Genomic DNA, 13,949 nt, shown 5'->3' on the forward strand with positions numbered 1-13,949 from the left:
TATATATTTAACCCCTTCCCGACAATTCACCCCGCGCACGCCGGCAGCCCATTGCTTTCAATGGAGCGGCTGTATTGCCGCTCCATTGAATTCAATGGGCAAACATCGTTCTTCTCTGCCACAGCTGTTACAGCTGTAGCAGAGAAGAATGATTTGTCTTCTATATGTTCTCAATGGGGTCGGCGCTGCTGCCGCCGGCCCCATTGAGCGCATATACAGAAGAGAACAGGAATCGCAGATAGGTGCGATCTGCGATTTTTTTATTTTTTTCTGTTCTATAATTTATCGGACGAGCGCATAAAAAGCGCTCATGTGTCCGATACCATTGTAAAGCAATGGTTTTAAAAAATCGCCGGACACATGCGCATGCGCAAATCGCGGCTAAAAACGCCCGTCTGACTAAGGCCATAGGGTGTTGAATATTGGGGTACATCTCCGCTGTGGGATGGTGCTTTAATAACCATTGATGATATAGTTTGATATTGGGATACAGGCTTGGAAGTAAATAAATATTGAGGTTTTGAGAGGAATGCACAGTAATCCCTGGAGTGGGATGTTAGATGGCGGTGAAGTGGATGAAAAAGTCCAATAAATAGGAGGGTGCTGAATGTTGGGGTGCAGTGTGAAGTGTTGGGGCAATGCTGATAAATGCTGCAGTAATCTGTCCATATACTCTGCATAATGTCACCAGCAGCGGATTGTGGAGCAGCTACTTCTAACACCGGATATGTGAATTGTTCGTCTCAGTGCTCCAGTCTCACTATGATGATGCACATTTCCTTCTGCTGACCACCGTCTTCAAATTTGACCCACGATTGTGGCATCCGGTGAGCTTCTGACACATTATTACACAAAGATCAACCAGCAATACGTAGCCCTATCATGAATCCAGAATGTCTGCAGTATTTCCAAATCCAAAACAGAGTCAAAATCCGCAACATTGGTGCGAATTTTGATTTGAAATAAAACATATACTCATTATCAAAAGAAATTCCTCCCCTAGAAGATGTTCTTGGAATCAAATGAACCTTTCTCTGTGTGATTGCAACGATGATATCAAGAAGTGATTACGATATCAGACCAAAAGGAGAATTTACTGCAGAAAACCGAACACTTGAAGGGAGGCTCTAGTACCCTGCTGTACCGCTTCTAGCTTGGATGTAAGATGTGATACGGGCGGGCATGGAAGCTCTAGTACCCTGCTGTACCGCCTCTAGCGTGGATGTAAGATGTAATATAGGCGGGCATGGAGGCTCTAGTACCCTATTCTACCACCTCTAGCTTGGATGTAAGATGTGATACGGGCAGGCATGGAGGCTCTAGTACCCTGGTGGGTCACCTCTAGTTTGGATGTAACATGTGATACAGGCGGGCATGGAGGCTCTAGTACCCTGTTGTACCGCCTCTAGCTTGGATGTAAGATGTGATATAGGCGGGCATGGAGGCTCTAGTACCCCGTGGTACCGTCTCTAGCTTGGATACAAGAATACGGACGGGCATGGAAGCATACGGGTTCTGTATGGCAGCATATCGGTCCAGATTTGCTGTAACTGAGCCTCTAGATCATACAAACTCGTAGGCTGTCGAAGTTGGCGTCCCAGATGGTCCCATACATGTTCTATTGGTGATAAATTTTGTGCCCGGCGGGCCACGGAATTGTGGCAATATTGTGGAGGCGTTCCTGTGACACTTGTGTGCGATCGAGTATTATCCTGTTGGAAAATGCCTCTTGGAAGCCGCCATGAGAAGAACACACGTGGCTGCAGGATGTCCTGAACATATTGCTGAGCTCTCATTGTCCCTCGTGTCATTACTAGAGATGACTGTATATCATATTCGATGGCCCCCAGACCATCACACCATTGGCGACAGTGTGCAGCTCTACAGCAAAGGTAGAATTGAGGCGCTCACCCCTAGGTCTACAGACAGGAACACGGCGGCGTCGGTGCCCAAACTAAACTTGGATTTTTCGCTGAAGACAGCCCAGTTCCACTCCGTAGCAGTCCAGTTTAGCTGTGCACGACGCCACTGCAAACGGTGGGTGAGTGTCAAAGGCATAATGGGTGCCGTGACACCAAATCTCTTTCAGCCAAGTGGCCGGCAAATGTTTCGACAGAAGACACAGTGGCCTGTAACAATGGTGCCACCTGTCTGTGGATGGCAGACAATAATACGGTTGGAGCTGCTCATGCTTGTCGGGCAATCAAATGATCCTCCATACTGGTGGTCTATTAAGTGCCCTCATACATGCTCTGGTCCCAATGTCTCCTAACAGTCTGGTCAGCCCAGGTAATGGGCAATTTATACATAGAACCATCCAGGTTCTCGCATTCCAATAATACCTTCCCATTGAAACTCCGTTAACTGGGCAAAATCTCTTTGATTATAACGTAGAGGCGTCTAGTGGTCAACAAGCTCTACACAAGCGGAAAAAGAGGTCCAATACACACAAGTAGTCTCTGAGAGCCTTTCTATAGGCCAAGGGTGGAACTAATTTAAAGGAGATGTCTCGAGGAAGCAGTTAAATTTTTTTTTTGCCCAGTCCCCCCCATTAAGTACACATTACTAAGCCCCCCTGTAAATGACATTTCTAGCTGGTTCGTACTTACCGTTCCAGCGTTTCAGCAACTTATAAAAGTTTCCTCAAGATGGCCGCCGGCTCTTTCCCCGTCGCTCGCTGCAGCCCGACGTGCGCGCTCCCGAGACGCCGCCAGCTGTGTCTCCATGGCAACCGGACGCATCGCAGCCGCCGACCAGATGCCCCGCAGCCGCCGACCAGACGCCCACCGCCAGGCAGCAGGTAACCGGCGCTAGCCCCCGGCTCCCCAGCGCTAGACCCTCAGCCCAGGTGAAGGCCCCGGAGCCCAGCGCTAGGTTCCGGAGCCCAGCGCTAGTTCCCCCGGCCTAGCGGCAGCCCCCCCCCGGCCTAGCGACAGCCCCCCCATCGCAGCGGCAGCCCCCCCCCGGCCTAGCGGCAGCCCCCCCGGCCTAGCGCTAGTTCCCCCATCACAGCGGCAGCCCCCCCCCCCGGCGCAGCGGCAGCCCCCCCCCCCGACAAATCACTTACCTGGGAGGCTTCTCGGGGCTGCTGGGCTGGGCTTCTCCGCTGGGCAGCTCCACTTTCTGCACCTTCCTCTAACAGAGGAAGGTACAGAATGGCCGCTGCAGCGCGCTCCCGAGCAGTGACAGCTCGTCTGCGCATGCGCAGAAGAGCTGTAGCGGGGAGCACACTGAAGCGGCTCGTGCTGAATGGAGAAGACCGGACTGCGCAAGCGCGTCTAAAAAAGCAAGCTGCCAGCGAATTTAGACGGAACCATGGAGACGAGGACGCTAGCAACGGAGCAGGTAAGTGGAATAACTTCTGTATGGCTCATATTTAATGCACAATGTACATTACAAAGTGCATTAATATGGCCATACGGAAGTGTATAACCCCACTTGGTTTCGCGAGACCACCCCTTTAAGGCCTCCTTCACATGGGCTACAAAATGCATGTATGTGAAGCCCATGGTGTCCATTGGGTTCTTTCACATGAGATGCTTTGTAGCCTGAAAGAACCCATTGGAAACCATGGACTTCACATACATGCGTTTTGTAGTGGCAATTTTGTAGCCCGTGTGAAAGAGGCCACAGCTGGCAGGACTGTTCATCTAATCATGCCACCACTATAATTATTTGCATATCTGCCGGAGATATAACTGCATGGCGGGTTTTGTAGTAAAACGACAACTAATTCTAGCTGCTTGATTTTTTTTTGACAAAGAGTGTATTATTTTTGCCGCACGGCTAACACCATTAGAAAAAGGATACATCGTACAAAAAGTGCACTTTTATTTCCAAGAAAAAAATATTATAGAAAGCGATTAAAAATCCGTACATACCCCAAAATGGTGTCAATAGAAACTAGAGTCCCCCTTCACCCCCCCAAAAAAGAAAGCCTTTAAACAACCAACTTGATAGAAAAATGAAAAAGGGATGGTGTCAGAAGATGGTGACAGAAAAAATATATTTTATATATTCATTTTAAAAATAAACTAGATACATGTGATATTGTTGTAATCATTCTAACAAAATAAAGCCAACATTCCATTTTAGCTGCAGGTTGTTTACTGTAACCCCTTCCCTTCCAAAAAATGGCGGGGTTTTTTTTGCATTTCAGCCCACTTAGAAATTTTTAAAAGCTTTTCAGTACTTTATGGGGTACATTAAATGATGCCATTGAAACCTACAACTTGTCCGCAAAAAACAAGCCCTCAGATGGTTATGTTGCCGGACAAATAAATAAGTTATGGGTTTTTTTTAATGGGGAGAAAAACACAAAAGTGTAAAACCAAAAATTGGCCATTAAGAAAACCCTTTGAGGAAGGTCTCTTTACATATGGATGATAATCACTATCGTCCACATGTGCCAAAACGTAAGAACCTAGATGAGGAGGATATTGATGTCTATAGATGGCACAGCTATGTAGTGTATTAACTATGTTGGCTCATTGCCTCCCTCTAGTGTCTGCTTATTAAACTGCATTTGAAGGGATAATCCTACCCAACACATAATGTCATTGATGGCATATTATGTGATATCTGATGCTATGTGATATCCATGGATGTCTGCACCCCCCGGGTAACGGCCCAACTGCCTCTTTAGCTTTTTCCTTGCCATAATGCTGGTGAATACAGCTGCACTTCCTTTACAGCAAGGTGTGGGAATGGTAGGGGTCCCAACAGCGGACCCCTCACTAATCAGACAATGATGAGATATCCATCCGTATGAACCTGCCTCCAGTTCTCTTACATGGCACTGTTAATGTGGGCACTCTGTGGCTGGCACTGTGCAGTGCCCTGATATTGTGAACGGGCCTGTTGTTGGGCTAGAACTGTTTACTGGCTAATAGTTTTTGCAGGGTCACTGTCAGGCACTGGTTATGGGGCTGCTCTTTGCGGGGACGTTATTTGGCGGACACTGTTCATGGGGAATGCTGACTGCCTACATTATAGAGGAATTCTGACACTGCTTATGGGGGCGCTCTGTCTAGCACTATTTGTGGGGACACTCTCCATCTGATACTATTTATGAGGGCACTCTGTGTAGCACTAGGGTGACATTCGCTATCTCGCACTATTTATTGGGTCGCTCTCTATGGGTCACTATAAGGCATTCCATCTGATACTATATATGGAGGCATTCTCTGTCTGGCACTATTTATGATGGTAGTCTGTCTGGCACAATGGGGGCACTCTCTATCTTATACTATTTATGTCACATTCATTACTGCCCTCTCATCTCCATGTGTGACACATTTATTAGGCTTTTGCTCTTGATCAATATGCGGATTTAGCTCTGTCAATGGGTAAAATCCGCGTACTGAATGTCTGACACGTTTTTGCATGGGTCCGCATGAAGAAGTAACATACGACTTCTATTCTTGAATGCACGTCACAAACATTTGCTCGCAAATTTAGCCCACTGATGGCTACATCCACGTGTGGATTCACGGCAAAAACTGCAGCAGAATGGAATTCCAGGTGGAATCCACCTTGTGAACATATCCTTGTTGTCCCCCCATCTCCCCATGAGTCACATTAATTACTGTCCCCTCATCTCCCCATGTGTCACATTCATTACTGTCCCCTCATCTCCCAGTATGCCCCATTCATTACTAGGGTTGCCACCCTGCTGGTAAATGACCGGCCTGGACAGTAATTACATCTAGAGGCCGGTGTGGGGAATAATTTTTTACTGGCAATTTTAATTATGAGAAAAAATGATGTTATGGCGGGGTGGCAACTTGGACAAATGTTGGGAAAAAATAAGTAGCTAATTTTGTGCACAAATATAGCCAGCACTAAGACTTGTAACTTTTGGGATTTTTGAACCACACTCCACACTTTGAGAGAGGTAGGTGGGGGCACCTACTATATTTAGTAGAATTTACACCAGGGAACTTCCTCATAGCTGGTAAAGATTTCTTCTTCTGGCACATGAGCCATCCAAGACACATCTATTAAGTGGCATAAACCTCTTAACCCCTTAATGCCACAGGACACAAAGTTACATTCATGGTTACTGTTACTGGTCTTAATAAATCAGCCCCATAGTGTTTAAACATAGAAGAAAACGGTGTTCTGTCCCAGTCCAGCATGGAGAGGGTCCTGAAGCCGCTTGGGGAAGAGTTGGGAGGATCCCCCACCCTCATTCCATCCCAAGAATTACACCTGCTGCTCTGACTGACCAGGTGAGAAGAGCTGGCTCTTTCTATAGGAGTACTAGTGAGTGATTGCTGTAAGACTGGAGCAGACAAAAGGGGTAAGACCAGGGCATAGACTGCTGATGTGGCTGTGCTGCTAGTATGGCCCTGCTAGCACGGAGGAGTACTACTGAGTGATGCCTGTAAGACTGAAGCAGACAAGAGGGGTAAGAACGGGGCATAGACTGCTGATGGGGCTGTGCTGCTAGTATGACCCTGCTAGCATGGAGGAGTACTACTGAGTTATGGCTGTAAGACTGGAGCAGACAAGAGGGGTAAGACCACTGCAGAGATGTCTGATGGGGTTGTGCTGCTAGTATGGCCCTGCTAGCACAGAGGAGTACTAGTGAGTGATGGCTTTAAGACTGGAGCAGACAAGAGTGGTAAGACCAGTGCATAGACTGCTGATGGGTCTGTCCTGCTTGTATGACCCTGCTATGCAATACATTGTGTATGTGTAGCATTTTCATATGCATCCCTGCATGTCTGTGTGATACTCATAGACTCATAGAGTTGGAAGGGACCTCCCAGGTCATTGGGTCCAACTCCCTGCTCAGTGCAGGATTCACTAAATCATCCCAGACAGATATTTGTCCAGCCTTTGTTTGAACACTTCCATTGAAGGGAAACTCGCCACCTCCCGTGGTAACCTCTTCCACTCATTGATTCCCCTCACTGTCAGAAAGTTTTTTTCTAATATCTAATTTGTGTGTCCTCCCTTTCAGTTTTATCCCATTGCTTCTGGTCTTTCCTTGTGCAAATGAGAATAGGGCTGATACCTCTGCACTGTGGCAACCCTTCAGATAGTTGTAGAAGGCTATTAGGTCTCCTCTCAGCCTTCTTTTTTGCAAGTTAAACATTCCCAGATCCTTTAACTGTTCTTTATAGGACATGATTTGCAGACCGCTCACCATCCTGGTAACTCTTCTTTGGACTTGCTCCAGTTTGTCTATGTCTTTTTTAAAGTGGGGTGCCCAGAACTGGACACAGTATTCCAGATGAGGTCTGACCAAGGAAGAGTAGAGGGGGATAATTACCTCACATGATCTAGATTCTATGCTTCTCTTAATACATCCCAGAATTGTGTTTGCCTTTTTGACTGCTGCATCATATTGTTGACTCATGTTCAGTCTATGATCTATTCGTATACACAAGTCTCTTTCACATGTGCTGCTTAGCCCAATTCCTCCCATTCTGTATGTGCTTTTTTCATTTTTATTGCCTAGATGTAGGACTTTGCATTTCACCTTGTTAAATACCATTCCGTTAGTCGCCACCCACTGTTCAAGCTTTTCTAGATCTTTTTGAATACTCCCTCTCTTCCCTAGTGTTAGCTATCCCTCCTAGCTTTGTGTCATCAGAAAATTTGATCAGTTTCGCATCAATTCCCTCCTCCAGATCATTTATAAAAATGTTGAACAACACTGGGCCTAGGACAGAGCCTTGTGGTACCCCACTTGATACATTCTTCTACTTGGATGTGCAGCCATTTATGACCACTCTTTGAGTACAATCACTCAGCCAGTTGTGAATCCACCTAACAGTTGCCTTGTTAATCCCATATTTGGTCATTTTTTTCAATAAGTATAGTATGAGATACTTTGTCAAATGCTTTACTAAAGTCAAGATAAAAAATGATACGCGGGCATGTGCAGTGCCATACGCGGTCTGTGCCAGCTCTCTGGTCACAAGCAGAGGCGTAACTAGAAGCTCTTGGGCCCCGATGCAAAATCTATAACAGTGACCCCCTACTTACATGCGGTGTTTATAATACTTTGGTCTACTTATATGAGGGAGGGGCCTCTGTAGTTAAACTCGTGTTTTACACATAGCCCATGGGCCTGAGCCCTTAATAAATTTGGGGCATTTTGTGCCAAGGTTTGTAACAAATTCCAGTATTAGTAAATTCTTCCCCCATAACTTTACTTTTCTAGTGATATAGTAATTCAATCTGTGGCCAAGAGAGGGGGTAGGGTTAGCGGGATCCTCCCGCTAGCCCTGCCTTCTCTCTTTGCTAGACAAGAATCACTATGAGAATCCCTCTAGCCTCACCCTTCTCTCAGCTAAACCCTGAGAAAGCCCTTTAGCAGCGCCCCATATCTCTTCAAGATATGTCAGAGATCCCGTGTAGCTCCGCCCGCTCTCTCCCCTCACTATGGGGGATTCCAAGACTGTTGTGCGATCTTCTCCTATTGATTTTAATGGGGCCCCGGCCCCATAAAAAACAATGGGTGATATTGCAAGTTTTTTTGTATCACACGGAGGCTTGAGTAAATACAGCAAATGAGAAAGAAACCATTGAAAAACATTGGTTTCATAATCATGCATTTCCACTCACTAGAAAACCTATCGCCAGTGTGTAAGAGACCTTACTTTGGTCGCTCTGCTCCAAAAATGGGATAGACTGTTTGAACGGAGGCAATTACCAAAGCACTTATCTCCTACTACTTACCAGGCCAACTTTGTCACTTTTTTCAGACAACCAGAAGTGTTGCTTTTTATTTTGCATTTTAAATTCTACAGTAACGAGTGGCAATAATGTGTTACCTTTATTCTCAGTACAATTACAGTGATGCCAACTATGTAGAAGATTTTTCTTTATTCTTCTATTGCGCAATAACAGCATAGCTTGTCACTTAGTTTTTTTTGTTTTTTTTTTACAGAAAACCTGTCTAGTCCCCACAGCGCCATAAACAAAGTTATGGTGCTGTTGAGACACGTGACAGGGAGCCAGATGTAGTATTTTTTAGAAACTCTCACGATGCCCCCTCTGAAGACAACGCATGGCACGAAATTCCGATTCTTTTCCGAGTCCTGTGCATGCACACTCCCATACACGTCTGTTGGAGAGCACATGTATGAGACTCTTCACTGGATCATGGGGATCGGTGAGTATATATAATACATCGTCTGACTCGGTCACATCCCCTAATGGTGCACTAACTTTGTCTATGGTGCGGTGGGGACGTGACAGGTTCCATTTATATTCCTGCTCACAATGCAAAAAAATATATATTACATAGAAATAATGTATAGCCCCTTCTCCCAGGTTTGTGCAGCTGCAGTGTCACATCCGTCAGTCTTCTCTCTAATGCAGTGTGGACAGGCTGCAGTCGGCCTGTGTATGGAATGTCACAGGCAGATGGAGCCAATCAGATCTCAGCATTCGAGCACTGAGGTCTCTGATTGGCTGCCGTAGTCTGATTTTCTGTAAACGGGTTGAATGCAGACTGTCAACACAAACCCTATGCAGAGGGGAGTATTGGATCGGCATTTTACCAGTCAAAGAGGAGAACTGAGTGCTTAATACAGGGCTGTTTTTGTTAATCTCATTGAAGTAAATGGCGGCTAAGGAAACGGCACAGACCAACACTACACTGTTATCAAAAGTCTGGGAGTTAAGGAAGCAGCACAGTGCACGGTGTTAGGGCTTATTCAGACGTGCGTATATCGGTGGGGTTTTCACACCCGGCTGATATACGCTGTTCCTCTCTGCAGGGGGAGGAAGTGGGCCAGGCCAGAAGCAGTGCACTGAGCTCTTGCCCCCTCTACGCCCCTCGCCACTATTTGCAATAGAAGGGGCAGGGTGGAATTTAGCTCCACCCCATCCCTCCCATTGCAAAGAGTGGCGAGGGAGCGGGAGCTCAGTGTACTGCTGGGCATGAAAACCTGGCTGATTTACGCACATCTGAATAAGCCCTTATGCTGTATCAGTAGCCTCTTTTTTCTTCAATAAGAGCTACAGAAAGAGTGCTGTGCTAATCTATACAATGGGTAGCCTTGCAGAATCTTGCATTGAGGCCTGCCAGAGGATATGTCCTCAATTCAGAGTCTAGAGGGCCCCTAGTTCAAATTAAGAACCAGGTCACAGACTACTACTGAAAGCGTGTGTAGGTAGATTTAACAACAACACACATTGCAGTAAAATAAAGGTCTTTATTTGACAGCTGAATTAGTGGTACAGTCACAAACTTGGAACAGTTTCAACTACTTTGACTATGCTTGCTTTACTATTAAACAACACTGTCTCTGTATGCAAGCTTTTGCAGGAACAGAGTCTTTTAAACCAGTGTTCCCCAACTCCAGTCCTCAGGGACCGCCAACAGGTCATGTTTTCAGGATTTCCTCAGTGTTGCACAGGTGATGTAATTATTGCCGGAGCCTCAGACATTGCCACAGCTGTTCTTGCCATAGGATATCCTGAAAACATGACCTGTTGGTGGTCCCTGAGGACTGGAGTTGGGGACCGCTGTCTTAAACTATGGAGCTGGTGGCGGCTTCTGTCTTGGGTGCAGCTGGTGGCGGCTTCTGTCTTGGGTGCAGCTGGTGGCGGCTTCTGTCTTGGGTGCAGCTGGTGGCGGCTTCTGTCTTGGGTGCAGCTGGTGGCGGCTTCTGTCTTGGGTGCAGCTGGTGGCGGCTTCTGTCTTGGGTGCAGCTGGGGGCGGCTTCTGTCTTGGGTGCAGCTGGGGGCGGCCTCTGTGTTGGATGGCGCTGGGGGCGGCCTCTGTGTTGGATGGCGCTGGGGGCGGCCTCTAAAAAGAAAAAGAGAAAAGTGAGTATAGTACATAATTTTTTTAATATATGGGGTCCCACGTAGGGCCTCTCGGCCGGTCTGTCCCACGTAGGGCCTCTCGGCCGGTCTGTCCCACGTAGGGCCTCTCGGCCGGTCTGTCCCACGTAGGGCCTCTCGGCCGGTCTGTCCCACGTAGGGCCTCTCGGCCGGTCTGTCCCACGTAGGGCCTCTCGGCCGGTCTGTCCCACGTAGGGCCTCTCGGCCGGTCTGTCCCACGTAGGGCCTCTCGGCCGGTCTGTCCCACGTAGGGCCTCTCGGCCGGTCTGTCCCACGTAGGGCCTCTCGGCCGGTCTGTCCCACGTAGGGCCTCTCGGCCGGTCTGTCCCACGTAGGGCCTCTCGGCCGGTCTGTCCCACGTAGGGCCTCTCGGCCGGTCTGTCCCACGTAGGGCCTCTCGGCCGGTCTGTCCCACGTAGGGCCTCTCGGCCGGTCTGTCCCACGTAGGGCCTCTCGGCCGGTCTGTCCCACGTAGGGCCTCTCGGCCGGTCTGTCCCACGTAGGGCCTCTCGGCCGGTCTGTCCCACGTAGGGCCTCTCGGCCGGTCTGTCCCACGTAGGGCCTCTCGGCCGGTCTGTCCCACGTAGGGCCTCTCGGCCGGTCTGTCCCACGTAGGGCCTCTCGGCCGGTCTGTCCCACGTAGGGCCTCTCGGCCGGTCTGTCCCACGTAGGGCCTCTCGGCCGGTCTGTCCCACGTAGGGCCTCTCGGCCGGTCTGTCCCACGTAGGGCCTCTCGGCCGGTCTGTCCCACGTAGGGCCTCTCGGCCGGTCTGTCCCACGTAGGGCCTCTCGGCCGGTCTGTCCCACGTAGGGCCTCTCGGCCGGTCTGTCCCACGTAGGGCCTCTCGGCCGGTCTGTCCCACGTAGGGCCTCTCGGCCGGTCTGTCCCACGTAGGGCCTCTCGGCCGGTCTGTCCCACGTAGGGCCTCTCGGCCGGTCTGTCCCACGTAGGGCCTCTCGGCCGGTCTGTCCCACGTAGGGCCTCTCGGCCGGTCTGTCCCACGTAGGGCCTCTCGGCCGGTCTGTCCCACGTAGGGCCTCTCGGCCGGTCTGTCCCACGTAGGGCCTCTCGGCCGGTCTGTCCCACGTAGGGCCTCTCGGCCGGTCTGTCCCACGTAGGGCCTCTCGGCCGGTCTGTCCCACGTAGGGCCTCTCGGCCGGTCTGTCCCACGTAGGGCCTCTCGGCCGGTCTGTCCCACGTAGGGCCTCTCGGCCGGTCTGTCCCACGTAGGGCCTCTCGGCCGGTCTGTCCCACGTAGGGCCTCTCGGCCGGTCTGTCCCACGTAGGGCCTCTCGGCCGGTCTGTCCCACGTAGGGCCTCTCGGCCGGTCTGTCCCACGTAGGGCCTCTCGGCCGGTCTGTCCCACGTAGGGCCTCTCGGCCGGTCTGTCCCACGTAGGGCCTCTCGGCCGGTCTGTCCCACGTAGGGCCTCTCGGCCGGTCTGTCCCACGTAGGGCCTCTCGGCCGGTCTGTCCCACGTAGGGCCTCTCGGCCGGTCTGTCCCACGTAGGGCCTCTCGGCCGGTCTGTCCCACGTAGGGCCTCTCGGCCGGTCTGTCCCACGTAGGGCCTCTCGGCCGGTCTGTCCCACGTAGGGCCTCTCGGCCGGTCTGTCCCACGTAGGGCCTCTCGGCCGGTCTGTCCCACGTAGGGCCTCTCGGCCGGTCTGTCCCACGTAGGGCCTCTCGGCCGGTCTGTCCCACGTAGGGCCTCTCGGCCGGTCTGTCCCACGTAGGGCCTCTCGGCCGGTCTGTCCCACGTAGGGCCTCTCGGCCGGTCTGTCCCACGTAGGGCCTCTCGGCCGGTCTGTCCCACGTAGGGCCTCTCGGCCGGTCTGTCCCACGTAGGGCCTCTCGGCCGGTCTGTCCCACGTAGGGCCTCTCGGCCGGTCTGTCCCACGTAGGGCCTCTCGGCCGGTCTGTCCCACGTAGGGCCTCTCGGCCGGTCTGTCCCACGTAGGGCCTCTCGGCCGGTCTGTCCCACGTAGGGCCTCTCGGCCGGTCTGTCCCACGTAGGGCCTCTCGGCCGGTCTGTCCCACGTAGGGCCTCTCGGCCGGTCTGTCCCACGTAGGGCCTCTCGGCCGGTCTGTCCCACGTAGGGCCTCTCGGCCGGTCTGTCCCACGTAGGGCCTCTCGGCCGGTCTGTCCCACGTAGGGCCTCTCGGCCGGTCTGTCCCACGTAGGGCCTCTCGGCCGGTCTGTCCCACGTAGGGCCTCTCGGCCGGTCTGTCCCACGTAGGGCCTCTCGGCCGGTCTGTCCCACGTAGGGCCTCTCGGCCGGTCTGTCCCACGTAGGGCCTCTCGGCCGGTCTGTCCCACGTAGGGCCTCTCGGCCGGTCTGTCCCACGTAGGGCCTCTCGGCCGGTCTGTCCCACGTAGGGCCTCTCGGCCGGTCTGTCCCACGTAGGGCCTCTCGGCCGGTCTGTCCCACGTAGGGCCTCTCGGCCGGTCTGTCCCACGTAGGGCCTCTCGGCCGGTCTGTCCCACGTAGGGCCTCTCGGCCGGTCTGTCCCACGTAGGGCCTCTCGGCCGGTCTGTCCCACGTAGGGCCTCTCGGCCGGTCTGTCCCACGTAGGGCCTCTCGGCCGGTCTGTCCCACGTAGGGCCTCTCGGCCGGTCTGTCCCACGTAGGGCCTCTCGGCCGGTCTGTCCCACGTAGGGCCTCTCGGCCGGTCTGTCCCACGTAGGGCCTCTCGGCCGGTCTGTCCCACGTAGGGCCTCTCGGCCGGTCTGTCCCACGTAGGGCCTCTCGGCCGGTCTGTCCCACGTAGGGCCTCTCGGCCGGTCTGTCCCACGTAGGGCCTCTCGGCCGGTCTGTCCCACGTAGGGCCTCTCGGCCGGTCTGTCCCACGTAGGGCCTCTCGGCCGGTCTGTCCCACGTAGGGCCTCTCGGCCGGTCTGTCCCACGTAGGGCCTCTCGGCCGGTCTGTCCCACGTAGGGCCTCTCGGCCGGTCTGTCCCACGTAGGGCCTCTCGGCCGGTCTGTCCCACGTAGGGCCTCTCGGCCGGTCTGTCCCACGTAGGGCCTCTCGGCCGGTCTGTCCCACGTAGGGCCTCTCTTTATGGAAAGATAAGTGGGTATTTTAGTTGTTTTTTGAAACAAATGAACGGCTTGTTCTGTATAGAGCAGGTGA

The sequence above is a fragment of the Eleutherodactylus coqui genome, unplaced genomic scaffold (genome assembly GCF_035609145.1).
Source record: "Eleutherodactylus coqui strain aEleCoq1 unplaced genomic scaffold, aEleCoq1.hap1 HAP1_SCAFFOLD_24, whole genome shotgun sequence".
In the NCBI taxonomy this organism is placed as follows: domain Eukaryota; kingdom Metazoa; phylum Chordata; class Amphibia; order Anura; family Eleutherodactylidae; genus Eleutherodactylus; species Eleutherodactylus coqui.